The 20,356-nt window shown below is 41.9% G+C and overlaps 1 protein-coding gene and 1 pseudogene across 2 annotated transcripts in view; both read right to left on the bottom strand.

Moving 5' to 3' along the window:
* Window positions 1-20,356, bottom strand: part of LSAMP (limbic system associated membrane protein) — a 771,811-nt gene that overhangs the window by 321,638 nt on the left and 429,817 nt on the right. The gene's annotated exons all lie outside the window — the stretch shown is intronic.
* Window positions 231-15,830, bottom strand: LOC142439026 (transcription initiation factor IIA subunit 2 pseudogene; annotated as a pseudogene).

Raw genomic sequence — 20,356 nt, 5'->3', positions numbered from 1 at the left:
CCCCCCCCCCCCAAGAGGTCTGGAGTCTACAAGCGAAAGAAAGGCAGGAGGACAAGGAAGGACGCCCGTGCCCGGCACAGCTGAGGGCTGTGGATCATCCAGACCGGCCTGGGAGCAGTAAGGTGACTGACAGTGACCTCCCTTGTCAGGATTGAGCTTCCTACACATTTGGCACGCAAAACGGGCTTTAAATAGCTTTCCTGCAGGTTCCATGTGACTTGTCACTGGACTCAGCCAGCATAAAAGGGTTGATTAGGGAGGCAAAAAGAGGATCCTTTTCCTGAGATGATTTCCAAAGCTGCTTCTTGCAGCACAAATCTCTCTTTGAAAATGCAGAACTTGCTGGGGAAGGCCGCGACACGCTCCCCTTCAAATGGCTGGGGTTCCGCTTGGGAAGCGATTTCGTCTTTTCTTTTTTGCATATAGGGATCATCCTCCAGCTGCAACGCCTTTCCTTTGGGGTGGTAACGGAAACTGAAAATTCAAAAGACATTGTCTCTCCCCACGTCATTACCCCACCTCCCAGGGCAGAAAAGCATTTCCCTCAGCACAGAGGGTTTTCGGCCATGACTTCTTGACACGCTCTGGCTGCCGGCACAGCACCGACCTGCCACCTTGAGTTTGCCTGCTTAAGCCGAATATGAGCAAGACCCTGTCCGTGTCAGTGTTGCTGGCTGGACAGCATAAGCAGATGTTGCTCATGGGAAGAGGGGGACATTGGGAAAGAGATGATTCAACTTTCCTCTCCTGATGGACCAAAATCACTCCCTACTAGAATACAAGCAGTACAGCTGCCTACCACCAACAACTGCTTCTGAACTTCTCTGCATGTACAGAAGAAAGCGATTCGTTACATGCTGATCAAGACACGGGGAGACAAGAAGGGCTGCTAGGCGGTGACATGAGAAAAATAAAATGGAAGATGACGTCATTTAAAAGACAGAGGAGGAAGAGGAGGAGGAGGGGGGAGAAGGAGTATTAGAAGACTAAGAAACAGCAAAGCAAGCACTTGCACTTAGTGCCAAGGGAAAAGTAAAAACAGAGTTTTGCAATGAATTTACAAGACATTTGGAACACTGGCACCTTGCTCTCTTTGCCTGAAAACTCAGCAAGACAGGCCCTGTCATTTGTAGTCACACTGACCATCATGTGGGAAAATCTGGCCATAAGCTGCGGGAACCATCATGCCCTGTATTGGGGTTCCTTCCTAGGGCCTGCTCCCTAAGTGGCACCAGCAGTTTGCACTTGACCCCTAACCAATGGGTTGATAGTTCAAATACACACAGTGGCACTGCGAAAGAAAGGCCTGGTGATCTGTTCCCATAATGTTTACGGTCCAGACAACTCCAGGAGCAGTTCCCTTCTGGAATGCACGAGGCCAGCATGAGTTGGCCAGGGGGTTGTTTTTCCTGATACCTGAGCTTTTGCAAGGCCTATGCTTTTCTTATTCCAATTATATTTTCCCAGGTCTGCGTGTATGAAAATAGATCCTGAACTCTGAGGGCAGACCCTAGAAGACTGTGGTAGAAAGATTGTTGCTGCGGGTTTAGGCAAGTACTATGCTTGCTCTTGATTTGGTATGTGATTAGGACCAGGCTAGTAAACATCTCTGCCAGCTTGTGGCACTACCTCATGCCAGGGTAGCTTGCTTGTTGCTGTCATGCTGGTATTTCAAAGACCTCTGGTATTTCAAAGACCAGAAGACTGGCCAATGCTGAACAAGTTTCAATGGAATGTTCAGCCCAAGAAAGACTATGGGAAAGGGGCTGGTAATCCCCCTCTGAAAACTATATAAACTCTAGAGCTGACAATAGAATGTTGTCTGATGTAGTTCAAGACTGTGAGTCCTTTGGGTTGGATGGCTTTCAAAATACCCAGTGGCCACAGAACAGCTTTTTGCATAGGAACAATGGTGATGACAACGCAGGGAAGAGTAAAGTGTGATTCTATTGTGCTGGGGTTGCCCCAGCACAAGGCTGACTAGACAGCCTCTAACAAGAGCAGCTAAACATGATGATGTCTCCGCTTCTCTCCTTGCCCCTCGGGGTTCTCTGTGCTATTGAGATAGGCTTGGGAAGAGCTGATGCCTGGGAAAGGCCTCTGAATACAGGTCAAAACTGGTGGAGGTTTCTGCCTAGTCAGGAGCAGTGTACTGTTTGTCAGGTACTTGACTCCAAGGCTGTAGATTTGTGGGATGATAGACATGGCCTGAAACCATGAGTGGCAAACAAGTACCAAAGTCAAAACCAAACCAAACTCACTGCCATGGAGTTGATGCCTCCCCACAGCAACCCCATAGGCCAGGCTCGAACCGCCCCTGTGAGTTCCTGAGACAGTAACTCTCACAGGAATAGAAGAACTTCTCTCTCTCTCTACTGAGATACTGAGGTTTTGAACTGCTGACCTTGGGGCTAGCAGTCCAAGTTGTACCCACCACACCACCAGGGCTCCTCAAACAAATAACAGCGAGTTGCAATAATTGCTACAAGAGATGAGATACGCTTCACCTCATTTGAACTTGATGACTTAAGGCATATTGTAGGCAGTTTTTCTTCAGAAGTCAGAATGGAGGGAGGCTCCTTGCTTCCAATCTTCAAAGATACTGCTCTGCTTCACACACATACACACACGCGTGCACATGCACACACACAATTTTAAATTAAATGATGAAATGAGAAAAAATAAAACCAAAGGAAGACTGCAAAGGCTGCATTCGGCGGGGACTTCAGATCACAGGAAGCTTAATAGGGCTCTTTGGAGCTCATTGCAGGCCAGGATGCCTGGGCCGGGCTCACCCTGGGACCTATTCTGGGATCAGTACTATTTGTCATTCTTCAACTGCATGGGGAAGAAGTAAGGAGAGATTGGAGGAGAGTGACAGTGAATTCATGTGCTTCCTCTCTAAATCTCTTATAGAGCAAATCTGCTTAGCCTATATGTCAAGAGAGGATTTTTCAAGCTAAGGTTGCAAATTCCATGAAGGTTCTGCAATTCTGCCTGTTCATACATATTCGCTATTTTCAAAGACTTTGCAGTTGAAGTATGACTAACATTTTAACTAAGCAAGGGGTGAAAAAGGACCCCTGTTTTATTTCTGTTTCCATAGCTCTTTTGATTTGACAGGACTACGGAGGCGACCACTACATTAAGCATGGAGACCTTGGCCACTATAAAATAAAGTTTCTGCTTCCATGATAATAACGAGAGATACCAGTTAGTTTGCTATGTTCACTGCTATGTTAATTTTATTTGATTGTATTTGTTTGTTTGTTTGGGGGATGGATACCTGCCACAGGCAAGAATACAAAGTTTGTTGTTGTTAGGAGATGCCACATCAAACCCTTCATGACTCTCTGGGGTAGATTGAAACGGCCACAAATCCTGAACCTGCTGCATGAAGATTGATATAGTTCAGTCTGTGTTAGTCCCGGTTGACTAGAGAAATAAATCCAGAGACACTCTTGATATCAAAGAGTAAATGGATATTAAGAAAAGATCCCAGCCCAGCCTAGATCAAGTCCGATATTAGCCCATATGTCCAATTCCAGTCTATGAAGTCCTCTTTGCACTCACACTACATATGCAATAATGCCACATGCCAGAATATCACAGGGCAGTGGGTGGAAAGTCTTGTGGATCCAGTGGCGGTGGAAGCAACTTCAGGGTTCTGGCTGCCATCAGCGTGGCTCCATGTGGCTTGTCAACAAGAAGGCCAAACAGAGAGAGAGAGTGTGTGTGTCTTGCCTCCAGGGAAGAAGAGAGGAAAACTCCCAGAATCCTCATGAGAAGACCATGCCTACAGGAGGCATTAATCAGGTTGTGGCCTGTTTGACAGACTAGACTCCACCCCTTTGCTCAAGTTGACAGGAGGTTACATAACTGCCACAGAGTCCATTGTTTTTTGCTACATTCTCAGTGTTAGCATGAAGAAGATCTAATTGATTAAAATAGAATCATTAGACTAAGTCTTTCCTACAATGTGAAAGGAACAAATTGAGTCACAGATGTTCCTGCCTAATCTCTGCCATAACCAAATACATAGGTTGAAATAGTTTAGACTGGAGTGGAATTGGATATAGAATTAGGCAGTTGACTTAAGAATGGGACCCATACCTACGAGTCAGAAAGGCAAAGTGACCTAACTAATCCAGATCTGTCCTAATTGTACTTATTACTAATAGAAAACAGAGAAATGCATTATTATACTATGGTAAATCCAAGAGAAGTCTTTATTAAATAAAATATAGCAAAATGTGAGCCTATTGTTCCTTGACACATCCTCCATGTGGGCCACTAAACTCTGAAAGGCAGTATTTCTGTCTCTAGACTTCTCCAGATGATTCTGTGATCTTCCATTTACACTGTGTCCAAAAGGCAACTTGGACATCCTTGGAGGGATGCGATAAGAGCAAACAGAAGTCTGAAGGTGCAAGATCGGTGCACAGGGTAAGGTAGACGGGGTAAGGTTAACCAATAAAAAGTTTCTAGGACTACCCCGGTTTCTCTCCAAGAACGAGCAGGCGCCCGGTCAGGATGGGAAAACAAACAAACGAACATCTGGGGTCAGAACATGTCCTGGCTTTTTCCTTATTGCTATATATTTTTTAAAGCACAAAAAACTTTCATCCTAATAAGTCCCCATGATTATGCATTGTCCATCAAGAAAGTCTATTAAAATATCCCTCTGAGCCATCCTCTCTGCCATGAATGTATCGAGCTCAGCAGACTCCTTATGAAGACACTGCTTTGATTGTACTTTCTTTGAAGGAAACCTTAAAAGAACTTATCTGTAGCCTCCCTACCATTACTGACACATGTTTACATACAGTTGTCATGGAATAAATGTGTGCATGTATAAACTATAACTAGTCACAATACCTTTTGAGTCATCCATGTACAAGACACTGATTTGGCAGGCCAAGAGTTGCTCTAATTCCCTGAGAGTTAAATTATGTTTTAAAATTATTTTTTAGCAACAATGTTATAAAGTTCAGCAAGATGGCTCAATCAAATGGGATTTCAGTGAACTTGGCCTCCACAGTCTTTATTTTCTCCACGGTGCTGGTGTAGCTGCCATTTTCCACGAGATCACGATGAAGTTTCCCATTCTGCTTCTGGAGAACAGGCAACCAAGGAGTAAATCCTGCCAAGGCGTTACAGGGGGTCAAGGTGCTTGCCTCTGTGATGGTTCCATTCACGTATTTAAGAGATCGTGCTTTATTTAACAAACCTCTAGGGAGTACCTAGCATGGTGCAAATTGTCTCCCATGTGACAACTGACTGAAAATTTGGAGGTTTGAGTCCCACTAGAGGCACCTCAGAAGAAAGGCGTGGTGGTTGATCTCTGACAAAACACCCATTGGAAATCCTGTGAAGCACCGTTCTGCTCTGGTACACATGGTTGACACACTGGTACCTGTCAGTATGCACCGAGCACTATGACCTCGCATTCTTACAATGCCTGACAGGGACAGGGATCCTGCTACTGCACATAAAGGCATACAGAGTAAACTGTTTTGTGGTAGAGCATCAGTGGCATAATGGTTATGCATTGGGCTGCAATCTGCAAGGTCTAAAGTTTGAAACCACCTGCTGCTCTGCAGGAGAGAGAGGGGCCTTTCTATTTCTGGAACCAGTTGCAGGACCAGTTCTACCCAGCCCAACAGGGTCGTTAGGAGTTGACATAGACTCAATGGCAGTGAGTTTGGTTTTTGGAGACTCTATGAAGTTAGAGTCTTTCATCGACATCAATGGCTGACCCTGGCTATTGATTACTTCTGAAGAAACGTTCCATTGAGACTATGATTTGTCTTTCGATAACCAGGCACCATCAGCTTTCTTCACCACATTTACTTATTCACCCACTTTGTCTTCTGTGGTTGAGTTGGGAAGGTGAGCATCATAGAATGCCAATTTAATAGAAGAAAGTATTCTTGCATTGAGGGAGTACTTGAGTGGAGGCCCAATGTCCTTCTGCTACCTTAATACTAAACCTATAAGCATATGCACATAGATCTATTTAATCATATCATTGTTTGCTCACCGCCCTGATATGATCACTGAAGACAAATGGGTGCAGAAGCAAATTTGGTGAAGAAAGCTGATGGTGTCTGGCTATTAAAAGATATAGCATCCGGGGTCTTAAAGACTTGAAGGTAAGCAAGCAGCTATTTAGCTCAGAAGCAACAAAGTCCACATGGAAGAAGCACAGCAGTCTGTGCGATCACAAGGTAGGTGTCTAAGGGATCAGGTATCAGGAAACATCAGAACAAAAAATTGTACTATAGTGAATGAGAGGGGGGCGTGCGGAGCAGATACCCAAAGCCCATTTTTAGGCCACTGGACATCCCCTTACAGAAGGGTCTCGGGGAGGAGACAAACCAGTCAGGGTGGGATGTAGCAATGATGAAACATACAACTTTCCTCTAGTTCCTAAATGCTTCCTCCTCCCCCACTATCATGATTCCAATTCTGCATTACAAATCTGGCTGGATCAGAGGATGTACACTGGTACAGATTGGAACAGGAAACATAGGGAATCCAGGGAGGATTATCCCTTTAGGACCAGTGGTATGAGTGGTGGTACTGGGAGGGTGGGTTGAAAAAGGGGAACCGATTACATGTGACCTCCTCATGGGGGTTCAGGCATAGCCACACAATGATTTATCTACATTTGGAATATGTATGTATACACACACACACACACACATCTAAAATATCCACTTGAACTACTACGCTAAGCTATTCCGGTCCACATGTATATTAGATTAGAAGTCTCAGTCATTCTTCTTCTCCTTCTCCTTCTCCCTCTCCCTCTCCCTATCCCTCTCCCCATCCCCCTCCCCCCCCCCCCCCTCCTCCTCCTCCTCCTCCTTCTTCTCTCTCTCTCTCTCTCTCTCTCTCTCTCTCTCTCTCTCTCTCTCGCTCATTTCCCAGTCATTTCAATCCTTCAAAGGAAAAGACCGATTGGCCTCCTTTGAGTAACTCATGAATGAAGCACTTTACAGAAGGGGAACAATATTCTGATTGGCTGGAACAAGTCAGATGGCTAATACTGTCATGGGAGAAGATATACATTCCAAATGTAGATAAATCATTGTGTAGCTATAAATAAAATAGGCTTTTACTTAGAATAATCATTTTGTCTAAGTTGAAAATCCACCTCATTTGACCTTTTATTGTTTTATTAGGCCTCATACAACTCTTTTCACAATCCATGCATACATCAATTGTGTAAAGCACATGTGTACATTCTTTGTCCTCATCATTCTCAAAACATTTGCTCTCCACCTAAGCCCCTGGCATTAGCATCTCATTTTTCTCCTCCAAGAATAACCCACCACCATCGAGTCAATTCTGACTCTTAACAATCCTATGGAGGGTGTTAGAGGCTTGTCAGTCTATGGGGACAGATATCCTTGTCTTGCTCCTATGGAGCGATGGGTTTGAATGACTGGCCTTGTAGTTAGCAGCCCAGCCCTTAATCCACAACACCAACAGGGTTCCTTAGTTCAAGAATAGAGTCAAAAATAAGAAAATTATATCACTGTGACATCACAGATAAACTGAGAAATGAGATCAAGTTTATTATCCAAAATGAATGACACATTTTAAAGACATGTAGGTGATTTCTTCAGCCACTTACTAGGAAACAAACTGAACACGGATGAATCGTGTTCATAAACTAGTCAATTTTTTTTCTGTTTGGCTTTATTTTGATCATTCCCAGCAAATGTTGGGTCTCTATTATGGAAACCATGCCAGAAACTTGTGCTATAGGCAGGGGTGTGGTACCTGTTCTATTTAACGGACATTAACTTAAAGGTAAAAGTACCTTCACAATCCTCAGTGGCAAATGTCCAGAGATTAACTTTCCGATGTTGGAACAAGTAGGTGAATCAAGTGGAACCTGGCTCGCTCGAGTTTCAACCTTTCAGGTTGTATGGGTTTCAACATAAAACTTTATTTTACTTCTAAGTGGGTGAGAGTGGGAAATGGCTTTTACTAGAGGATCTTTAGCCTCCTGCAGAAATAAGGCCCTTGAAGAAGGACAAGTCTTTGCTTTTCCCTGCACTCTCCAGACACTTATGTTTGAAGAGACTAAAAACAAGTAAAACATAATTAAGACGCGATGTGTTCCCCCTGCTCTTTATACACCTCCTAGCATTTTGCATCTCAAAGAGGAAGGCTTGCTGGTGAAGAGATGTGGCTCCTGGGAATTCTGAAAGAAGGATTCTCAAATCTGCCCCCATACACACACACACACACACACACACACACACACATTCCCACACTGCTTCTAGCATTGCCCACACCGAACACCTGGCAAAAGCCATGCATGATTCCACAAGAGGATTCAATAGGATGATTCCTTTTGCTTTCGCCAGGCATTATCAGTGCCTTCTAACAAGAATTTTCCTTCAAATCTCAGCTGAGACAACCTTAAGGTCTTGTACATGCAAAAGTCAAACAAGATAAATGAGACTTTAATTAAGTTGCCCGGGTAGCCATTGGCTCTCTTGGCTGCATCTCAGTTTCAGATGATGAAAAATCACCCGAACCCTCTCTGATGAAAGGTCTCATATCCTGGCATGTGGGTGCTTGTGAGGATCACCCGGAAGCTAATAAGGAGCCCTAGCTGGTCCCAACAGCCCCTCTGGAGAGTTCTGCTCTGTCTCTCAGGTACTGGCAGAGCACAGATCCACTGTGCCTTCCTGCAATGCCTCCATGCAGAAAAAGCTGCCAGCCATCGCTCACTATGGGGCTAGAAGGCACCCTGGTCCTGCTATGGTTAAAGCGCTTGTCTGCTAACCCAAAGGCCAACAGGATGAACCTGCCAGCTGCTCCCTGAGAAATAGGTTTGGCGATCTATTTCCATAACGATTTATAGCCTCATCAACCTTAAAGGTAGTTGTACGTTGTCCTGTAGGATCACTCTGAGATGGACTAGACTCGAGGGCTGTGGGTGCTGTGTGGAGCTGGGGCAAGTCAATATCCCCACACCCTCTTTCTTTTCTCTTTTCTCCCCTTCCTCTCCATTCTATTCCTTCCTTTGCCTCCCTTCTCCCTCTTCCTATTGGTGTGTATGTCCAGGAGTCTTCTGACTCAACCCATAGCAACCCTGTAGGATTGTAAGGTTCCCTATAAGGGAGCTGATGGCCAGTTCTTTTCTCCTGCAGAGACTGGTTGTTCAAACCATCTATCCTTAGGTCAGCATCTGTGCTTTTAAACACTAAACCACCCCTATGCTCACCTAAATCTTTCCTTCACTATGCTTGTTTACTAGCAGTTGTTTACAAAATGAAAAATATCAAACTCAACTACCATCCAATCAACCTTGACCCACAGCCACCCTATGGGGCAGGGTAGAACTGCCCCTGTGAGTCACCCACACAGTGACTGTTTAAAGAAATGGAAAACCTGATTTTCTCCCAGGGAAAGGCAGGTGGTTTTGAACTGCTACCATTCCCAATCATAGCCCAGCATGACACCATTATGTCCAACATGTAACCACCATGTCACCAGGGCTCCTCAGCACATTAAAATCTGATTGTGAATCCTTCTCCTTTCTTTTCTCGCACACCAAATGCAAAGCTGGGGAACACAAAAATACATCAAATTGTCTACAGAAAAAATTTAAAAATTCATGATATTTTAATAGCGAAGGCAATTTCAGGGTTAAAAACTTCTGGGTGGTACCAGCAGGTTAGAGGATCACATTCCAACATCATGCATAGTGACCCTCTAGGACAGTTGAGAGCTGCCCTGTAGGTCTTTGAAATTGTCGTTCTTTTCGGGAGGAGAAAGCCCCACAGCAGAGCTGGCTGGGGGTTTCAAATTGCTGACCTTGCAGTTAGTAGCTCAAGGCATAACTGCTACCCCACCTGGGCTCCCAGGAAATCGGCTAGTTCTGGGGGAATCTGCCATGGAAACCCTAGGGAATGCACTTCTCCGACGCACATGGGCTGAGCGCGAGTTGGAGCTGACTGGATGCCAATTGAGGATTTCAACAAACATAGAGGTTCAGAATCTGTGAGACGCTCTTTCTAAAATGCAGACTTATTGAAAAGCAACAAGAAAACCACTCATTTTACAAAATTTTATGGCTGATAATATGCAAGGCACTGTGTCAACTTGAAAATTAAAAAAATCAGTGAAGTAAACAATACTACCAATTTTTGATATGAGAAGCATCCTTTCAAGTAGTAGGACACATGAAATGACTGAGACTGAAGTTTCCGGGGAAATCTAACGGTAGAGAATGGATTCAGGGCATATGGAAACATAACATACATACATCCACTCCTCACTCATCAGTGTGGTTGGGTTCAAAGACCTGGTTGTTACCTGAAAATTGATGTGCTACAGAAATGGAAGATAACCACATCACCTAACAAAATGGAGGATGACAATATCGTTATGTACCTGTCAAGTTACAGCATTGCATAACATCCAAACCACTGAGAATCATGGCTCTGTCAAGTTGACACATAACTTTCACCATCAGTCAGCGTTACTTTCGCCCTCCTCCACCTTGGCATTTTTTTAACTGCCAGACTTATCTTGTTAATGCAATATGTATATATATATGTATATATGTGTATATATGTATATATAGATATAGATAGATAGATAGATATAGATAGTTGAAAATGCAATATGTCAGATAATGAGAGAGTCAATATGTAAGGAGAAGGTAGTAGCATTTAGAATTTTAAAGGGACTTTTTAATATCAATATTTCTATTTTGTATCTGAAAAGCTCTTCTGAGTTCAGTATATAGCAAGAAGTTATTAAGGCAGGGTTTGGATTCAAGCCTCTTTCCCTAACACGGGCGCTTCTTCTAGCATCCTTAACGCACATAACGAGGTTTACACTAAAGTGAACATGGTACCATTAAGCATGACAAGCTGCTTGGCATTTATTTCCTGGGGCGTAGGAGCAGCAGTATGCCACGAGCAGATCTTAATGATGCTCCATGGATGGGCTCTGCGCTTCTGTGGTCCATTTCAATCTAATTTGGAGAAAAGCAGAGTTGCGGGGAGATAAGTACCCTGTCGCTTCATCTGCTTCAGGGCCTTGCTTAAGGCGCTCTTCATTACACTATGACAGACTGCTCATCCTAGCTCCCCACTTCCTATACCTTCCTCTTTCCCTCCTTTTCCTTCATAACACTATCACCATATGACATGTGTATTTTTTCTCATTCATCATTTTTACTGACTTTCATCTGTATAGAGTCTAGCTTCCATTAGGGTACATTAAAAAATCTTCCTAAAATGACTCGCTGTCTCTCTCTCCAGCATGTAGAAGGCACATGTAGTTGTTGTTGGCTGTCGTTGACTCAGTCCAGATTCATGGCCAACTCACGGCAAGGGAACAGTACTGCCTGCGCTCACCTCAGCCCCATGACTGCTTGTAGGTTGGACTACATTGATTTGTAGAGTTTTCCTTCCCTGGATTTCTGAGACATATTGGCAGGCCTTTCTTCCTAGTATACTCAGTCAGACAACCCACTGAAGGCTGTTCTAAAATGAAAAATGTACCGGCTCTGAGTCGATTCTGACTGAGTCACCCTTTATGGGTGATTAAATCTTTACAAAGCAGGCAACACCACTTTTCTCCCTTGGAGCATGAGTTAGTTTGTTGTGCCAACCTGGCCGATAAACACACGTGGGGTTAATTGAAGGGCAAAGGCCTAAATGGCTCAGTGAACCTCGCCTTTCTAGTTCTTGGGTCTCTTGCTTTCTGATGGCCAGACCAGGGTGCAGCTGCCTTAGCCAGTTCCCTGTTTTAGCTGGCAAGGCTCACTTCCTGCAAGATATCCCCAAGGAAAAGTCACATGGACCTACCCCGATGCAGCCCTGGGTGCTGGAGCAGCCACGTGGAGACCCCTGGCGGCACTGAGATGCTTACATGTTCACTGACAGGGCTTTCCTCCTGTAGTCGGCATCATTGCGTGTGTTTTGTGAGATGGAGGAGGACTTTGTGGAATGGTGTTGGACTTGTGGGCTTGGGCAACACTGGGTTGGGATGTTTTCTTGATGTCCACTTAACCTTTCTCTAAAACACTCTCTTATGCATGAGTTTCTGTGGATTTGTTTCTCTAAAGTACCCAGACTAACGCAGAGCAACAACTGGAGTGTTTGGACACTGTCTTTGTACTCAGCGGTCCAACGTCACCACCAGGATCCTCGTTGGTATTACAGAACTGAAACTCACTGCCATTGACCTAGTCTGACTCACAGTGGCCTCATGGACAAGGGACCACTGCTTCCGTGCTTTCCGAGGTGATCCATTTGAACAGGAGCAGCAAGTCTCACCTTTCCCTTCGAGAACTGCTAGTGGGTTTGAAGCACTGCATGTGGCTAACTGCGCTCCTTGTCTGGCATCAGAGCGGTACACAACCTCCATAAACAAATGAGTGGGCTTTGCCCATGAGGTGCATTGACCAGAAACCAAACCTTCATCTCCTTCGTGCAAAGGGAGGGCTCCACTATGGAACCACCATCGCTCTCAGAGCGGATAGGTGATATTAAACACTTCTTTGTTCAATGTAGGCAGCATGAGATCCCAGGAAGATTTCAGGTGATGTAGTCCATAGCCTAATTTAGTTGTTCTGGCTGCCTGGTGAAATAAGCACCTATACTTGAAGACAACAGGAGAGAACTAGAACTGGAAATTGTGGTCAAAAGAGCTCAAAGTGCATCTAGGTTGTTTGAAAATGTTATCAGGATATATTCATGAATAAAGTATAAAATTAAAAACACAAACATAAGTAAAAACCATGCACTAAGATGCAATCAGCTTTGTTGCATTTCTGCAATTCTCTCTCTCTCTCTCTCTCTCTTTATTTTATTTACTAAAGCTTTCTCTAAGAAGCCCTGCTGGCATAACCACAAGTTCAGCAGATGAGGCCTTCTACTCCTAAAAACCTGCAGTTTAAACTGTGGGTTGTGTCAGAAACCCACAGGGACAGGTCTTGCCTCTTTTATAGGGTCACTACAAGTCTGAATCTGCTCAATGGCAGTGTTCGAGTTTGAAAGCATTCTATGATTTTGCAACAATATTTTTGACTGAGCCTTATCTATTAAACAAAATATCAAAATGTGAACCTCTTTTCTCTTGATATACCGTCCATCTAGGTCCGTGCACTTCTAAGTACTGGGTTGTCATTTCTCTAATGCATCTCTTAAAAATTCAAAGACCACGATTTGCACCGTATCGAAACCTCAGTGTTTGCTCTGCTGAGGGCTACAAACCTCTCTGTTACTGATTGCTGGCTGCGTTTGGGACCAAGGAGAGCTCTAAGGAGGAATGGTCAGGGCTGTAGGTGCATCGTAGTGATGAAAAAAAAGCAAAAATCAAATAACCGAAAAAACCCTCCTTGGTGCAATTTTCCCAGTCCTTTTCATCATCAGTGCAGTTTTCAATCTTCTTAATACTTTTTTCTTTCTAGTAATCTGTTTGGTTCATGCTGTGACCTTCAAGAAAACTCTAGCAACATTATATCATTCATTTTGCATTGACTTGTCTGTTTTGAATTTTTCTGGCTCAGCAGATCCCCTCACAAGCCACTGTTTTGATTGGGCCCCGCCCCCTGACCCCCCCCCGCCCCCCACCAAAAGTACTCTGAGAGACTAAGTGATTAATTAAAAGAATTGTCTGCAGCCAACCACTGATTGGAGAGACGTATTTAAGCACGCTTTGTCTGGAATACACCCATACATGCATGACTTAGAGCCCTAGAATCAACATTTTTTCCTTACCTTCTGTTTGTCTGCATTTATATATTTCTACATTGATGTGTGTATGTGATTTCTAAAATAATTATAGCATGATTGGGTCTGAATCATGTCTTTCACTAGTCATAAACAATATTTTACCATTATCTTGCTCTCTCTAGTCTTGTCCTTTCACTCAGCTCTTGGATGCCCTAGATGACTGTAAACACTGTGTCGCTATTCGGGCTTCAATGTGGATAGTTTGTACTGGTCTAATTGTTCAGGGATTATAGTTCCTGCTGTATCCAGCCTCTTAATAAGCTGATCCAATCAATCCTTTAACTCTGATATATTTCCTATTTCGATCATTTCCTTTATTCTCTTTTTCAATGTTTTAAAAATCAAACTGATTAAAGACTATTTGTATGAGGACCAACTTCTGATTTGTAATTAAGTCAAGTTTAGTTCCATCATGGTCTATAACAAAGGTAATTTAAGAGTTATAAGCTTCTTTCTGAAGGAATCATTTCATAGGATAGCACATATCATCATTTCTGCATTGCTAGAATAAACCTTAAGTCTCTTCTATACTTTTCTTTAAAACGTTGAAAACAGAAGATGCCCCAAAAAAGCTCCACCTCTTCCCCCCGCCTCCCACCCCGGCTCCGCATTCTTCTTGTAGTATTTGAAGCCAGTACTTTTACCATTACAGGCTACAATTTTCACTTCATCCAGTTTAATAAGCTCTCTCACCTCTCTGAATTCAACATCATTCAAATCACAAGTGCACACATTATTGCAGAATCTGTATGAATTCAGAGAGCACCTGAAATTGACTCTGCTCCTGACCCTCTGAGCCAATGCTGAATTGACAGGCTGATGAAACTGAAGTAGAACTTGAAGGACAAGTTGGGGGCGGGGGAGGGTGATCTGCTGAGACTATAAGCCTATCAGCTCATCTAGGTTCTCCCAGAGTAGTATTTCTGTGTAACTAATATGATAGGGCAGGAGCCCTGGTGGTGTAGTGGTTATGCGTTAGGCTGCCATCAGTCAGGTCAGCAGTTTGAAACCACCAGCAGCTCCGTGGGTGAAAGACTGGACTTTCTAACTCCATCAACAGTTACAGTATTGGAAACCCACAGGGGCTCGATATGAGTCAGAATGTTTCAATGGCAGCAAGTTTCCTTTGGAACCTGTTGAGAGAACTTTTTTTTTCCCCCCAGGTCCTGTGGGAAGTGCACTTCTTTCTGTGGAGCACACAGAAACTCAACCTGGGCAGCTCTTTCTGGCTCTGTTTTAATAATTTCCACCTCTGTGAAAATTCTCCATTAAATTCCCTGTGTTTCCTGTCCATCAGTCCTCTATATCTTTTAGTGTACTTAGCATAGCAATTAGTCTGCTTTGATATTTCTAATAATTTGGTAATCTCTGCATCTTTTTCTCTTGTCTCTATCATCTCGTTCTTTTAAATTGGTCTTAGTTTCAATTTTTAAAAATGTGATGTAAGTGAAGTTTGACAGAACAGATCGTTAGTTCTACATTCAACAACTCACATACGTTTTGCTTCAACGCATACATTTTGTTCCCTCAACGGACTGTCGTGTATCCCGCTTCTCCCCAGTGTTTCTTGTTTCCATGCCTCCTCCTCAAGCCACTGGGTAAATCTTTCCCAGTTTATATTAAACGGTGGATGATGCTAACGCAGGGATGAGTTTGAATAGATAAAATGCATTACAGTGTCTGCAACCATCAGACATAGCAATTGAGAAGATTGCGCAGGACCGGGCAGTTTTTTGTTTTGTTGTAAATCGGGTTGCTTGAGACTGAACCAACTGCAAGGCACCCAGAGATTAGCATAACTTTGCCCCATCTGCTCTACCACATCCCTAGCTATATGTGCAACAAAAGTAAATACAAGCATCCTTTATTGAATCAACGTATATTCCTGGGCATGTTAGCATTCTTTCCCTTCTATTGTTGAGGCGGTCTCTGTTACCCAAGGATGTACTTAGAGATCACCCCTAATGCAAGCTTGTGTAGATAACAGTGATTGCTTCTGCTGTCTTTATATCAGGCAAACCTCATAATATTTTACCATGCTTCCATTATCGATTACCTAGCTCCCTCTTATTGTACATGGTCTGCCCTTCACCCAAACTAGCACCCGTCTGTTCTCCAGTCAGTGGCTTTCACTCCCTCCCTGCTCCTTTAGTCCCTGATGCACCCCCAACGAATGTTGCTTTTAGTGTGAAAACGCCTTAACTTTCAATAATAGTGACCTCATACATAACTGTCCTTTTGTGATGGACTCATTTCAGTTAGTATAATCTTTCAGACTCAATTGCATTAGGAAGCTATTCCCAGATTCAGCCCTGTTCTTTGATGTCGTCTCGCATCCACTGTCTGCTTATATTCTAGTTGTTGTTCTTGTTTTTAAGCTACTTTTCCACTCATGGACATTCAGGTTATTTTCATATGTTTGCACAGTGTTGTGATGGAAATTGTGTGCACACATGTATTTGTGTCTTACTTCAGTAGGATATACACCAAGTAAAGGAATCGCTATGTTAAATGACAGTTCTGTTCTCATCCTTTTGAAGAAGCATCCTATCACTTTGCAGTGTTTCTGGGTTTGCTGTTGTTGTCCATTTCTGTCTGAATAGCTTTCCTCATCATTTATGAGAATTTTAATTTCTGGAAAGGAAAGTTCTCAGTTTCATTGAAATTAACCTCTCCTTAATTCCTACTAATATCTCTTGGAATTCCTATTAACTATATTGTGAACCTGATCCAATTTTTCATGTTTCCTTTCATTTTACTTTTTGTATGCTTCAAATGTTTGCTCACCTAGGATTCTTCATGAGTGATAGATGTATAAGCATCTTCTTAGTGTCCGTTTTTCCAGGATTAACGTAGAATTTTCTCTTTCATGGAGCATTTGTTTGTTGCTTCTTTTGTTTCTCTTTCGCTTTCTCTCTCTCTCTCTGTGTACACTCATGTGCATATGCACACATACATTTCCCAAGGTCTTAGAAAATACAATTCAAAGATAATGGGATTTCCCATGAACTTTTGAAAAAAGATATAATAGTAGAATTTATAAATTATTCTTTTCCATTATTTTTTGTTCTTTTCTCATGATAACCTTTTCGTGCTTAATGGGAACATTTATTTACTGGAAAAGTCTAACCCTACTCTTTAGAATTGTCTTCACCTTATCCTACAATCAGTACTTTCCCCAGTGCATGACTTCTACAGTGGGTCTTCACATTATTTCCAATAGTATCGAATTGCTTCATACGTTTCACACATTTAACCTTTAATCTTAAATGGAAATTATCAAATGAAAGAAAGGCACAGATTTAGGTTATATCCCAATAGACAGTCTCATGATTTATTCTGTTATGGATCTATGGTCATCAGTGTTAGTTTATATAAATGAATGTATACTTGACTAAAAAGTGTCTAACACATAGTTTTTTGAGACCAGTACCTATTTACTTTTGTACTATTTCTGGGCTTGAAAATAAGACCTGAAGAGGTATCAATATGTCTGGCTTCAGACCTAGGTACATTTTTGGCTTTTTACTATGCTTGTCTCTAGGATAGGGTGCTTTAATTAAAAGGACCCAATTCTCATAGGGATAGCTCTTTATTGGGATTGAGATTTAAAAAAAAACATTTTATTGGGGGTGATCGGTCAGAGCTTTACACATAATGAGCACTAGGAGCAGTTAAGCAATTGATTACTACCTAAAAGTTAGGCGGTTTGGTTCACAGGGAGAAATTGTGGCCATCTCCTCTATAATACAGTACAGTTCTGTATTCTAGAGACTCAGTCAGAGGTGACTCAATGGCAACAGGTTCTGTTTCTGACAGCTTTACAATGGCAGGCCAGTTTCAACAACTCAACTTTGCATGGGGTGCATGGGGTTTACACTTTGTGTCCAGTTTTTATTTTAACATTAAAGTATCTTAAAAATATACATAACCTGTCCTGCTTCTCTTGTGGACTACTACCTTCACCTTCTTTTCACCAAAATGTCTTTTCATTTTTAACTGTGAGAGATTTCCATGATAGCGGCTTACCCTCAAACACCTTTCCCTTGTGCATGCCTTTGATTAATTTATGCATGTTTGTTTGGCTTTGTGCCATATGTGAAGAAGAATTAATTCACAAGGAATAAAAGCATTATTTTAATTTTACTCTTTAGCCTAAGGAAGGAGACAGTTGGTGAGTCATCAAGAAGGATCTTATAGTTTTATTAATTATCACTCCTTTCTTTTCTCTTGCCTAGTTGAATAGAGATGGTAGAGGAACATAGATATCATTTGCCATTTAAATGTAGAAACAACAAAATGGGATGTAATGTTTCATTGTACAAGGTCATTCTATGTCTGTGTATGTACTTACCTGATGTTTTCAGATCATGTCAATAAGGCTACCTTTTCTTGGTTTAAACACAAATATTAACCAAATAACCTGAGCACTACGCTCACTATGAATAGGCCCATAGTTATCTATGAAGACGTACTATGTCTAAGTTTATCTGAATTTAATTTAGAAACACACACTTATTTTATTGGTGTATTTATTGTTCAAAAGTTTTCTAGGATTTATTTTTGAAAATCATTTCTAAGGTTCTGATACTATGGCATTAATACGACAAATAGCTATTCACTAAGATCAAGCACAGCTATCATTAATGAGCATGCATGCTTACAACGGGCAACACTGGCTTCAGGAAAGACGAAACTAAGAAGGCATCAATCACAAAGCAGTAAAGATCCTGCTCTGATTGCTCATGAATGCCCCAGTGAATGGACTGTCCTCCAGAAAAGTGAGAAGACACCCTTTGTGTGAAGAGCCCAGTGGACGCTTGAAGGCCAAAACATTTCATTTTACAAATAGCTCATTTTTTCATGAATTACTTTTCTTATTTCTTATTAGTCTGTGTGTGTGTGTATGTGTGTGCATAGAACCACCGAGGAGCAGCCAAAGAGCATAGTTTCTCATCTAATTTAATGAGAACATTCAACTTGAGTGTCTGTCTATATGGCCCAACCCTCTGACAGCCTCATTAAACACTTTACAACTAAAATGTCCATGGTTGGTTACACTTAGTCCTTTTGAATTCAGCATAGTACACTTTTTGTGGCATTTTAGCAACTAATCTGTTCAAATACAGTGAAGAAGTAATAAACACAAACATTTGTAAGCCATCTTGTTTGTTTTCACAGAGAAAAATATATGTATTCCTTGAAAATACTATTTTCAAAAGTAGCTTTATTTAAGTCCTGTTTCCAAAGAACTGAGTTATGTCCTTTTAGGGAAAGTAACCAGCATACTTCTTTATTTTGTTGTAAGAAAGTGCAACATTGCATTGAAAAGATGACTGCAATACAAATCAATTAAAGGATGATACTTACATTAAAAAGTGTAATGTTTCCTATCGAAGGACATTGACCAAGAGACATTTAAGTAGTGAACTCTGCCCATACATTTGTGTGTATCTAAAATTACCTGATTGATCCTGATGCTAACATGCAAAGACTAACACAGGTCAGAAACCCAAGTGTTTTGGTCTAAATAGCTTTCTGACACATGTATATCTTCTTTTCCTAAACAGTCTGGGAAATTCTATATCACTGGTTACATTAATGGTACTATCATTACAATGGCAATATTCTACATGGGGATGACTGACAATGTTCCAGTAAAAAGACAACGGTGTTTCTAAAGTGGACCAAGGGCTTATATAAAATATCGAAATATGAATTTATTCTGGGCACACACTTAATTATATCCCTAATCTAAGAGAACAATTAGTTTTTATGACATGGTCCTAATCAATACCTACCCCCATGAAGAGATAATTGAAGGTACGAGTGCTATTGCAAAGTATGGTGAAGAAATAGATGGTGCCCTGCTGTGAGAAAAAAATTGTGTCTGAGGTCTTAAAGTTAGTCTAAGGGAGGTGACAGCTAAGTCCACATGGAAGCATACCAGCCTGTGATTCATGGATTGCCAGTAATAAAATCCAAGATTGGAGGAGGGAACAGGATTAGACCTTAAATTCTGAGCACCCGGGTTTCAGAAGCCTATGGATCACAGCGAAAGTCCATAATCTATTTGCATGGTCCCAGGTTGGGTGAATCCCCTCTGGCCATTAACCAGGGGTACAACTAACCTTGTTCCCAGACAATGTTCATTGGAAACTGGACTAATGCAGATGCAGTTAATTTAAATGTTAATGTCTTATCTTTTGTTCTTCCCTTTGACCCATTTTAAATTTGTTTTGGTTTTTATTATTTTCTGTAATCTTTTCAACTGAGTGTTTTTCTATTTTTGTTTTTCTATTTCATCTGTCTATTTGTTTTGTATGCTTTTCTCTATATGAAATCCAGGATAGGGAAATCAATAGAGACAGCCACAGGATGAATCGTTTCTCTGGGTTATCGCAGGAGAGGGGGAGAGGAAATAGGGAGCTACTAATAGCGAGCACCAGGAAGAAGAAAAGGTTTTAGAATTGATTGTCATGATGATTGCACAACTCTTTTTAATACATTTAAACCATTAAACTCTATGATATGTGAATCGTGTGTCAATAAAACTTAAAGATTAAAAAATA

This window comes from Tenrec ecaudatus, chromosome 2 (assembly GCF_050624435.1).
Source record: "Tenrec ecaudatus isolate mTenEca1 chromosome 2, mTenEca1.hap1, whole genome shotgun sequence".
Lineage (NCBI taxonomy): Eukaryota > Metazoa > Chordata > Mammalia > Afrosoricida > Tenrecidae > Tenrec > Tenrec ecaudatus.
This window is presented reverse-complemented; position numbering and strand designations above follow the sequence as displayed.